Raw genomic sequence first — 12371 nt, forward strand, 5'->3', positions numbered from 1 at the left:
AGATGTGCCCCGCCCAGCCTCACCCCTGCAGGAGAGGATTTATACCCAACCACCGTACTGGAGCTTGTCAAGGTACAGTAACACACCTGCGCTCAGTGTAGGTGTGTGTCTGTGTGTTCGTCTCTCCCTCTTTCTCCATCTTAACCCAGAGTACCCCCCCCCTTACCCATCCAGAGGATTAGGTTAATTGGGTTAAATGAGGGCTGGGTGTCAGGGTACCTCCTGGGTAAAGAATGCCAGCAGACAGTCACCGCGGCAGCTGTCAGAGAAAGGAACACGGGTCAGTGGCAGCGCCACGTGGGAGAGCAGCTCATTGCTGGTAACACAGCAATGGTACAGCCCTGACCCAGACCCAACAACATTATGGTCCAGCCCTGACCCAGACCCAACAACATTATGGTCCAGTTCTGACCCAGAACAACATTATGGTCCAGTTCTGACCCAGACCCAACAACATTATGGTCCAGTTCTGACCCAGAACAACATTATGGTCCAGCCCTGACCCAACAACATTATGGTCCAGCCCCGACCTAGACCCAACAACATTATGGTCCAGCCCTGACCCAGAACAACATTATGGTCCAGCCCTGACCCAACAACATTATGGTCCATTATGGTCCAGCCCTGACCCAGACCCAACAACATTATGGTCCAGCCCCGACCTAGACCCAACAACATTATGGTCCAGCCCTGACCCAACAACATTATGGTACAGTCCTGACCCAGACCCAACAACATTATGGTCCAGCCCTGACCCAACAACATTATGGTACAGTCCTGACCCAGACCCAACAACATTATGGTCCAGCCCTGACTCAACAACATTATGGTCAAGCCATTATGGTACAGTGACCCAGACCCAACAACATTCCCACCCAACAACATTATGGTCAAGCCCTGACCCAACAACATTATGGTCCAGCCCTGACCCAACAACATTATGGTCAAGCCCTGACCCAACAACATTATGGTCAAGCCCTGACCCAACAACATTATGGTCAAGCCCTGACCCAACAACATTATGGTCCAGGCCTGATGGTCCAGTGAAGAGACTATAGATGACTATTATCAAGCTGGACAGAGTGAGGAGACTATAGATGACTGTTATCAAGGCTGAGGCCTGAGGACAGGAGCTGAGTCCTGAGGACAGGGGCTGAGGCCTGAGGACAGAGGCTGAGGCCTGATCAAGCTGGACAGAGTAAAGAGACTATAGATGACTGTTATCAAGGCTGAGGCCTGAGGACAGGAGCTGAGACCTGAGGACAGGGGCTGAGGCCTAAGGACAGAGGCTGAGGCCTGATCAAGCTGGACAGAGTGAAGAGACTATAGATGACTGTTATCAAGCTGGACTGAGTGAAGAGACTATAGATGACTGTTATCAAGGCTGAGGCCTGAGGACAGGAGCTGAGGCCTGAGAACAGGGGCTGAGGGCCTGAGGCTGAGGATAGAAGCTGAGACCTAAGGACAGGGTTTCTTTTTCTCTATTCTACCCTCTCTTCTCTCTCCTCGTCTGGCTGAGGGACGTAGCATAGCAGAGGCTGTACTCTGATTTACTACTCCTGTGTGTGTGTGTGTGTGTGTGTGTGTGTGTGTGTGTGTGTGTGTGTGTGTGTGTGTGTGTGTGTGTGTGTGTGTGTGTGTGTGTGTGTGTGTGTGTGTGTGTGTGTGTGTGTGTGTGTGTGTGTGTGTGCATATGCATACAGAGCAAGGTTGGGATGGTAAGTGTTTGGAAGTGTGAGTGTGTGAGCTCAGACATACACAACCCCAAGAGAACTCTAAACAAGAAGATCTCACGTACTGGGACGATCTCCACCCTGCTCTAACGCACTGGGACGATCTCCACCCTGCTCTAACGCACTGGGACGATCTGCTCTCACGCACTGGGACGATCTCCACCACTGCGATCTCACGCACTGGGACGATCTCCACCCTGCTCTCACGCACTGGGACGATCTCCACCCTGCTCTAATGCACTGGGACGATCTCCACCCTGCTCTCACGCACTGGGACGATCTACACCCTGCAATAACGCACTGGGACTATCTCCACCCTGCTCTAATGCACTGGGACTATCTCCACCCTGCTCTCACGCACTGGGACGATCTACACCCTGCTCTAACGCACTGGGACTATCTCCACCCTGCTCTAATGTACTGGGACTATCTCCACCCTGCTCTAATGCACTGGGACGATCTCCACCCTGCTCTCATTCACTGGGACGATCTCCACCCTGCTCTCATTCACTGGGACGATCTCCACCCTGCTCTCATTCACTGGGACGATCTCCACCCTGCTCTAATGCACCGATCTACACCCTGCTCTAACGCACTGGGACTATCTCCACCCTGCTCTAATGCTGGGACTATCTCCACCCTGGGACTCTACAATGCGCACTGGGACGATCTCCACCCTGCTCTCATTCACTGGGGGACTGGGATGATCTCCACCCTGCTCTCATTCACTGGGACGATCTCCACCCTGCTCTCATTCACTGGGACGATCTCCACCCTGCTCTCATGCACTGGGATGATCTCCACCCTGCTCACTCACTGGGACGATCTCCACCCTGCTCTCACTCACTGGGACGATCTCCACCCTGCTCTCATGCACTGGGATGATCTCCACCCTGCTCTCACTCACTGAGACGATCTCCACCCATTCACTGGGACGATCTCCACCCTACTCTCACTCACTGGGATGATCTCTACCCTGCTCTACACTCACTGAGACGATCTCCACCCTGCTCTACACTCACTGGGACAATCTCCACCCTGCTCTACACTCACTGAGACAATCTCCACCCTGCTCTACACTCACTTGGACAATCTCCACCCTGCTCTACACTCACTGAGATGATCTCCACCCTACTCTCATGCACTGGGACGATCTCCACCCTACTCTCACTCACTGGGACGATCTCCACCCTGCTCTACACCCTGACGATCTCCACCCACTCTCACTGGGACGATCTCCACCCTGCTCTACACTCACTGGGTCAATCTCCACCCTGCTCTACACTCACTGAGACGATCGCCACCCTGCTCTACACTCACTGGGACGATCTCCACCCTGCTCTACACTCATTGAGACGATCTCCACCCTGCTCTACACTCACTGAGACGATCTCCACCCTGCTCTACACTCACTGGGACGATCTCCACCCTGCTCTACACTCATTGAGACGATCTCCACCCTGCTCTACACTCACTGGGACGATCTCCACCCTGCTCTACACTCACTGAGACGATCTCCACCCTGCTCTACACTCACTGGGACGATCTCCACCCTGCTCTACACTCACTGAGACGATCTCCACCCTGCTCTCATGCACTGGGACGGACTGTGTATTCTGTTCATTTGTATGAGTGTGGGTGTATGTGGGTGGGTGTATGAGTGTGGGTGTATGAGTGTGGGTGTATGTGGGCGGGTGTATGAGTGTGGGTGTGTGGGTGTACAGTATGAGTGTGGGTGTATGTGGGTGGGTGAGTATGTGGGGATGTGTGAGCGTGTGTGTTTGTTTTTGGTTTTACTAACCTTATGGGGACCAGAAGTCCTAGGGTTAGGGTTAGGGTTAGGGTTAGGGTTAAAATTAGGGATAGGGTTAGGGGTAAGGGTTAGGGTTAGAATTATGGTTAGGGTTAGAATTAGGGATAGGGTTAGGGGTAAGGGTTAGGGTTAGGGTTAGGCATAGGGTTAGGCATAGGGTTAGGGGTTTGGTTTAGGGTTAGGGTTAGAATTAGGGATAGGGTTAGGGATTAGGTTTAGGGTTAGAGTTTGGGGTTAGGGATTAGGTTTAGGTTAGGGTTAGGGTAAGAATTAGGGATAGGGTTAGGGTTAGGGGTAAGGGTTAGGGGTAAGGGTTAGGGGTTAGGTTTAGGATTAGGGTTAGAATTAGGGATAGGGTTAGGGGTTAGGGATTAGGGTTAGAGATTGGGGTTAGGGTTAGGGATTAGGGAAAGGGTAAGAATTAGGGTTAGGGTTAGGGGTTAGGTTTAGGGTTAGAGTTTGGGGTTAGAGTTAGGTTAAGTGTTAGGTTAGAGTTTGGGGTTAGGCGTTAGGGTTAGAATTAGGGATAGGGTTAGGGGTTAGGTTTAGGGTTAGAGTTTGGGGTTAGAGTTAGGTTAAGTGTTAGGGTTAGTAAAAACAGGGTTTTGATTGGGAATACATTGTTTGGTCTCCACAAGGATAGTAAAGTAAACATATGTGTGTATACTGTGTTGCTAACAGTGTGTTCTGTGTGTGTAGATGTGGATGAGTGCCAGGCCATCCCAGGTCTGTGTCAGGGTGGGAACTGTATCAACACTGTGGGATCCTTCCAGTGTAAATGTCCTGCTGGACACAAGTTCAATGAGATCACACAGAAATGTGAAGGTAAGACCACACACACACACACGCACGCACACACACACGCACGCACACACACACACACACACACACACACACACACACACACACATGCGCGCGCGCACACACACACACACATGCGCGCGCGCACACACACACACACACAAGTCAGACTCAGACTCATACTTACATGTATATCAGAACATTTAAAGGTCATTTAAAGGTCATATTTTGTCAGAAGCAAATATTCAGTGTAAGAACTTTACTCAGTATAAGGAATATGTTTATTCAGCATACAGTTAGTGTTCACTCTGAACGACCTCAGGGCTACTGTGTCACATATACTAGATACAATGTACTTCTTTCATTTCTCCCTGTCACCCAGACTGGGATTTCAAATATCTGTTAGTTTGACATTTCCTAATTGTATCCGGTAAAAGCCAGAGTTGAAAGGCGTTTGGGATGAGTTGTGGTTGTTGCAGCGTCAGTCAGGATGTTATAATGATCAGTGTAGGGAACAGACCACACACATCCCCTACATCACTACCTCCATACACTACTCTGACATTATCCCTCATTAAATCAAACCTGCTCTCTACTTTCTCTAAGCCACTTCATTTCATTTGATTGAATTGAATCAGAGCAGACTTCATCTGGTTTAATGTACATTTAAAGGAGCAGATTGAACTACAGATCTAACTCTCTTCATGTCAGTGTGAGGACCTACCCTTGGTGAGGGCTGAATAGAGACACATTCATCTATGGTCGTACTAGCAGAGTGGTACAGAATGCAGACACATTCATCTATGGTCGTCCTAGCAGAGTGGTACAGAATGCAGACACATTCATCTATGGTCGTCCTAGCAGAGTGGTACAGAATGCAGACACATTCATCTATGGTCGTCCTAGCAGAGTGGTACAGAATGCAGACACATTCATCTATGGTTGTCCTAGCAGAGTGGTACAGAATGCAGACACATTCATCTATGGTCGTCCTAGCAGAGTGGTACAGAATGCAGACACATTCATCTATGGTCGTCCTAGCAGAGTGGTACAGAATGCAGACACATTCATCTATGGTCGTCCTAGCAGAGTGGTACAGAATGCAGACACATTCATCTATGGTTGTCCTAGCAGAGTGGTACAGAATGCAGACACATTCATCTATGGTCGTCCTAGCAGAGTGGTACAGAATGCAGATTCATCATTCAGAATCTATGGTCGTCCTAGCAGAGTGGTACAGAATGCAGACACATTCATCTATGGTTGTCCTAGCAGAGTGGTACAGAATGCAGACACATTCATCTATGGTTGTCCTAGCAGAGTGGTACAGAATGCAGACACATTCATCTATGGTCGTCCTAGCAGAGTGGTACAGAATGCAGACACATTCATCTATGGTCGTCCTAGCAGAGTGGTACAGAATGCAGACACATTCATCTATGGTCGTCCTAGCAGAGTGGTACAGAATGCAGACACATTCATCTATGGTCGTCCTAGCAGAGTGGTACAGAATGCAGACCTGGGTTCAAATACATTTACTCCTGAGGTGCTGACCTGTTGCACCCTCGACAACCACTGTGATTATTATTATTTGACCCTGCTGGTCATCTAGGAACATTTGAACATCTTGGCCATGTTCTGTTATAATCTCTACCCGGCACAGCCAGAAGAGGACTGGCCACCCCTCATAGCCCCTCATAGCCTGGTTCCTCTCTAGGTTCTGGCCTTTCTAGGAGTTTTTCCTAGCCACCATGCTTCTACACCTGCATTGCTTGCTGTTTGGGGTTTTAGGCTGGGTTTCTGTACAGCACTTTGTGACATCAGCTGATGTAAGAAGGGCTTTATAAATACATTTGATTTGAAATCATTTAGCGTTTGTTGAGCGTTTGTTGAGCATTTGTTGAACGTTTGTTGAGCGTTTGTTTTAGCCTTGTCTGAGTTCCAGGTGGGTGGGGGTTGTGACTTTCCTATTTGCTCCGTTGCTAAAGGCTCAATCAAGCACAGATACAGCTTTGAAATTATTTTCAGTACCCAGGTGTGAGAGCATGGCCGTCCCTCTGTTTCAGTACTATTTGAACCCAGGTGTGAGAGCATGGCTGTCCCTCTGTTTCAGTACTATTTGAACCCAGGTGTGAGAGCATGGCCGTCCCTCTGTTTCAGTACTATTTGAACCCAGGTGTGAGAGCATGGCCGTCCCTCTGTTTCAGTACTATTTGAACCCAGGTGTGAGAGCATGGCCGTCCCTCTGTTTCAGTACTATTTGAACCCAGGTGTGAGAGCATGGCCGTCCCTCTGTTTCAGTACTATTTGAACCCAGGTGTGAGAGCATGGCCGTCCCTCTGTTTCAGTACTATTTGAACCCAGGGTGAGAGCATGGCCGTCCCTCTGTTTCAGTACTATTTGAACCCAGGTGTGAGAGCATGGCCGTCCCTCTGTTTCAGTACTATTTGAATCCAGGTGTGAGAGCATGGCCGTCCCTCTGTTTCAGTACTATTTGAACCCAGGTGTGAGAGCATGGCCGTCCCTCTGTTTCAGTACTATTTGAACCCAGGTGTGAGAGCATGGCCGCCCTCTGTGGAACACCAGAAGACGGAGGTTATATTATGACTGTCCTGTTAAAGAACCAGACTCTTCAGAATAAAAACCTGCTCTGAGTGTTTCCTTGAGACTTACATGAATAAAGCCTTATTCTCGCAGATATTAAAACTGTGAATAATATTGGCCCATTAACAAAGAAGACAGACAAGTTGTAACAGGACTGATTTTTTTCAGGGTTGCTTTTCAGTGTTCTGCAGGGTTTGTGGTGCTAATTTGCAGGGTAAAAGTATGCACGGTTTTATGCCCAGAAATAATGGCAGGAAAACTGGCCTGTGTCAAAACCGTTTCAGATATATTTCTGAACTGCCATGGATGTGAAATACAGTCAGTGGTTAGCTGTCTGACAAACACTCCAATAGACACTACAATAAACACTCCAATATCCTGTGACACAGTTCTTCACATTGTCATCGCTAACGTGTTGAAGCCACGCTCTTAAACGCTGCAGTCCAGTCGACTTTAGTCTTGTCACAGTTGATTATCACCACAGTTGTTGTCTGTATGTCTACATGCTGTGAAACACATTGCAATTTGGTAATAATAATGATTTATGCCTCTCCTCTCCTCTCCTCCCTCCTCTCCTCTCCTCTCCTCTCTCCCTCCTCTCCTCTCCTCCTCTCCTCTCCTCTCCTCCTCTCCTCTCCCTCCCTCCCTCCCCTCTCCTCTCCTCCCCTCCCCTCCTCTCCTCTCCTCCCCTCTCCCCTCCCCTCCCTCCCTCCCCCTCCCCTCCCTCCCCTCCCTCCTCTCCTCTCCTCTCCTCTCCCTCTCCTCTCCTCCTCTCCTCTCCTCTCCTCTCCACTCTCTCTCCAGATCTAGATGAGTGTTCTAGCATCCCAGGTCTGTGTAGTGGAGGAGAGTGTTCCAACACGGTGGGCAGTTACTTCTGCAGGTGTTCTCAGGGCTACTACACTCCAGTGGATGGCTCCAGGTGTATAGGTAAGCCTCCTCCTCCATAACTGTACCAGCAGCCTGGTTTTACTCTGCTCTCTACCTGGAACTCTACCAGCTGTTGTTTACTCTGCTCTCTACCTGGAACTCTACCAGCTGTTGTTTACTCTGCTCTCTACCTGGAACTCTACCAGCTGTTGTTTACTCTGCTCTCTACCTGGAACTCTACCAGCTGTTGTTTACTCTGCTCTCTACCTGGAACTCTACCAGCTGTTGTTTACTCTGCTCTCTACCTGGAACTCTACCAGCTGTTGTTTACTCTGCTCTCTACCTGAACTCTACCAGCTGTTGTTTACTCTGCTCTCTACCTGGAACTCTACCAGCTGTTGTTTACTCTGCTCTCTACCTGGAACTCTACCAGCTGTTGTTTACTCTGCTCTCTACCTGGAACTCTACCAGCTGTTGTTTACTCTGCTCTCTACCTGGAACTCTACCAGCTGTTGTTTACTCTGCTCTCTACCTGGAACTCTACCAGCTGTTGTTTACTCTGCTCTCTACCTGGAACTCTACCAGCTGTTGTTTACTCTGCTCTCTACCTGGAACTCTACCAGCTGTTGTTTACTCTGCTCTCTACCTGGAACTCTACCAGCTGTTGTTTACTCTGCTCTCTACCTGGAACTATACCAGCTGTTGTTTACTCTGCTCTCTACCTGGAACTCTACCAGCTGTTCTTTAGCCAGCCAGAGAGAGAACGTCAGAGAGGAGAGACAGAGAGAGAGAGCTGAGAGAGTCTGGTCCCTGTAAGTCAACAAGTCTGGTAATGAGGAGCCTTTAGCACTACAGTCTGCTAGGCTGGCCACGGCTCAACTCTCTCTGTCTCTTGCTCTCCTCTCTCTCCCTCTCTGTGTATCGTTCTCTCTACCCCCTCTCTCTTCCCCCGTCCTTCCTCACTGGCTGAGGCAGAAAGCAGAGGGAAGAGAGAGGGGAGTTGAACGTTGTCCAGACTTCCAGCCGTTAGTATTTAGGTCAGTAGTCGCTTCACTCTAATTCCACTACAATGAGATATTTTCTCTGAATGCAGAGTGAAGGAGAACAGAGTAGAGTAGATGGGGGGTGTAATGTCACACTGTGCTCACTATGCATACCTGCATACCTCCTTCTTCCTGCTGCTTCATTATAGGAGCTGCGAAAGAGCTTTCTCTCTCTGTCTCTCTCTCTTTCAGTCTCTCTCTCTTTCAGTCTATCACCCTCTCCCTCTCCTCTCCCTGTCTCTCTCTCTCTCTCTCTCTCTCTCTCTCTCTCTCTCTCTCTCTCTCTCTCTCTCTCTCTCTCTCTCTCTCTGTCTCTAGGCTAATGCCTTAAACACAACTCTGCACACCATGAGAGACCATGCAGACAGACAGGTCTGTTAGTATGGAGACCAGACAGACACTTCTTCCTGTTGCCATTTGTCTGTTTTCCACCTCTGCTTTCTTCTACCTCTGCTAGCACATCATTCTGCTTCTAGACAGGACCAGCACAGCTGATCTATTGACTATAATAAACCCAGCATGGGAGACAAGGGGGGCTGGAGAAAGAGAGAAACATGGAGACAGACAGGGAGACAGACCTGGGAGACAGACAGGAGAGACTAGGATACTGATATACTGTATGTATCCTACTCCTGGAGAGGACAGGGATAGATATACTCTACCTGATGGACCATGGAGAGACAGACAGACAGGACCATACTAGGGATACTGATATACTATGGACTACCATGGAGTAGACAGACAGGGATAGGGATATCCTGATGATCCTGACTAGACAGGACCATGGAGAGACACACAGGGATACTGATATACTGGATGTATCCTGACTAGACAGGACCACGGAGAGACAGACAGGATACTGATATACTGAATGTATCCCTGACTACGGAGAGACAGACAGGACCATGGAGAGACAGACAGGGATACTATACTGGATGTATCCTGACTAGACAGGACCATTACTGATATACTGAATGTATCCTGACTAGACAGGACCATGGAGAGACACACAGGGATAGGATATACTGGATGTATCCTGACTAGACAGGACCATGGAGAGACACACAGGGATACTGATATACTGGATGTATCCTGACTAGACAGGACCATGGAGAGACACACAGGGATACTGATATACTGAATGTATCCTGACTAGACAGGACCATGGAGAGACACACAGGGATACTGATATACTGGATGTATCCTGACTAGACAGGACCATGGAGAGACAGACAGGGATACTGATATACTGGATGTATCCTGACTAGAGAGAACCACGGAGAGACAGACAGGGATAGGGATATACTGGATGTATCCTGACTAGACAGGACCATGGAGAGACACACAGGGATACTGATATACTGGATGTATCCTGACTAGACAGGACCATGGAGAGACACACAGGGATACTGATATACTGGATGTATCCTGACTAGACAGGACCATGGAGAGACAGACAGGGATAGGGATATATGATATTCTCTTGTCTGAAGGAGACATCACGTCAGACTGGTTTGTACACACACTTTCTGTCTCAGGTGCCTCTGCGTAGTCACACAGTGTGGAGGAAGCATTCAGTTTTGCGTGTGTGTGTCTGTGTGTGTGTATGCTTGTGCGTTTGTGTGTGCCAATGAGAAACAGCAATGGTCCACTAGCCATTGGACTGACCGTGCGTGTTAGGAACATGCACACACATACTCGCCAACACACACACACACACACACACCAGGAACTCCCCTCCAAATATGTCCAGAGAGAGCAGTAAATCAGGACCAGATCGGTTCAGTCCGACTCACAAAGGATCCAGCAGGAATTTGGGTCAGAGTGGTCAAATTGACACACACACGCACACACACACACACACACACACACACACACACACACACACACACACACACACACACACACACACACACACACACACACACACACACACACACACACACACACACACACACACACACACACACACACACACACACACACACACACACACACACCAACACAGTCCCCCAGGAGAGGATGTTTGTGAGGAAGGAAGGTTCGCTATGAGCTTTCTGCTTCACAGAGAGCTGCTGGACCAGACATATCTATCTGTTTCCCACCAATACTATACATTCATATGAACATCAACAAGCTCTGGCCCTGTGTTGAGATGTTTGTCCTGTTCCCTCCTTTATCCCCTCTCTCTCTCCCTCCCTCTCCTTCCCCTCATCTTCCTCTGTCTCTCTTCCTCTCTCCCCCTTCTCTCCCATCCTCTCTCCTCTTTCCTCACTCCCTTCCCCTCACCCCACTTAACTCAGAATCCCAATAGCCTGTTCTCTCTCTAGATATCCATGGTGGGTATTTCTAGGATGTGTTTGGTATAAACACGTGTTGTCTGGTTTTGTCTTTCTCCAGATGCCCGGGGTGGGTACTGCTATGCCAGCCTGCTGAACGGGCGTTGTGCCAACCAGAACTCCCAGCTCCTGACCAAGATACAGTGCTGCTGTGACAGTGGCGCTGCTGGTCAGACGGGTCCAGTCCTGAGTTGTGCCCCATGACAGGGACTGGTAGGTACTGACCCAGTACTCATGTCCAATCAGCAATCATTTTCACTTTAGCTGTAGATGTTTCTTCTCTATTTCGTCATATTTCTATGTGTCTCTCTCTCTGCTCTAGATGAGTACCAGAAGCTGTGCACACAGGTGCAGACCAGTCCAGGGGGGGGGGCTCTCCCAGGCGGGGGAGGGACTCTCCCAGGTGGAGGAGGGCCTCTCCCAGGCGGGGGAGGGGGAAGACCAGGAGTTCCCCAGGTCCCAGGTATCTACCCAAGACCACCCTACCCAGGACCACCAATCCCTTTCCAGCCTCCGCCTGGACCAGGTAAATACCCTGGACCCAGTAAGTAGTACCCTGACCTCTTACCCCTCACCTCTCACCCCTGAAGCCTCCTCACATGTTAAAATCAGAGTCATATTAAAACCTTAGTGGTTAAGAAATCCTTCAGTAGTGGGTCAACATAATTACTAGAGGTGCATGTGTAATGAAGTGTCTCTTATGACTATGAATGTGGTAATGTGGTAACCCCTCTTTCTGTCTCTCACCCCCCTTTTTTCTCTCCCTCTCCCTCTCTCCTTTCCCCCTCTCCCCACTACATCCCTCATCCTCATCCTCTCCATCCCTCTCCTTTTCCCCTCTCCCCACTACATCCCTCTCCCTCCCTCTCCTTTCCCCCTCTCCCCTCTACATCCCCTCCCTCATCCTCTCCCTCCCTCTCCTTTCCCCCTCTCCCCTATACATCCCTCTCCCTCCCTCTACTTTCCCTCTCCCCTCTACATCCCTCTCCCTCCTCTCCTTTCCCCCTCTCCCCTCTACATCCCTCTCCCTCTCTCTCCTTTCCCCTCTCCCCACTATATCCCTCTCCCTCTCTCTCCTTCTCTCTCCTTTCCCCTCTCCCCTCTACATCCCTCTCCCTCATCCTCTCCCTCTCTCTCCTTTCCCCCTCTCCCCCACTATATCCCTCTC

The 12371-nt window shown here is 49.6% G+C and overlaps 1 pseudogene; it reads left to right on the forward strand.

The window, feature by feature from the left end:
* The window catches only part of LOC112242522, a 60593-nt pseudogene that overhangs the window by 29513 nt on the left and 18709 nt on the right, over window positions 1-12371 (forward strand).

Source organism: Oncorhynchus tshawytscha, unplaced genomic scaffold, assembly GCF_018296145.1.
Source record: "Oncorhynchus tshawytscha isolate Ot180627B unplaced genomic scaffold, Otsh_v2.0 Un_contig_5571_pilon_pilon, whole genome shotgun sequence".
Taxonomy (NCBI): domain Eukaryota; kingdom Metazoa; phylum Chordata; class Actinopteri; order Salmoniformes; family Salmonidae; genus Oncorhynchus; species Oncorhynchus tshawytscha.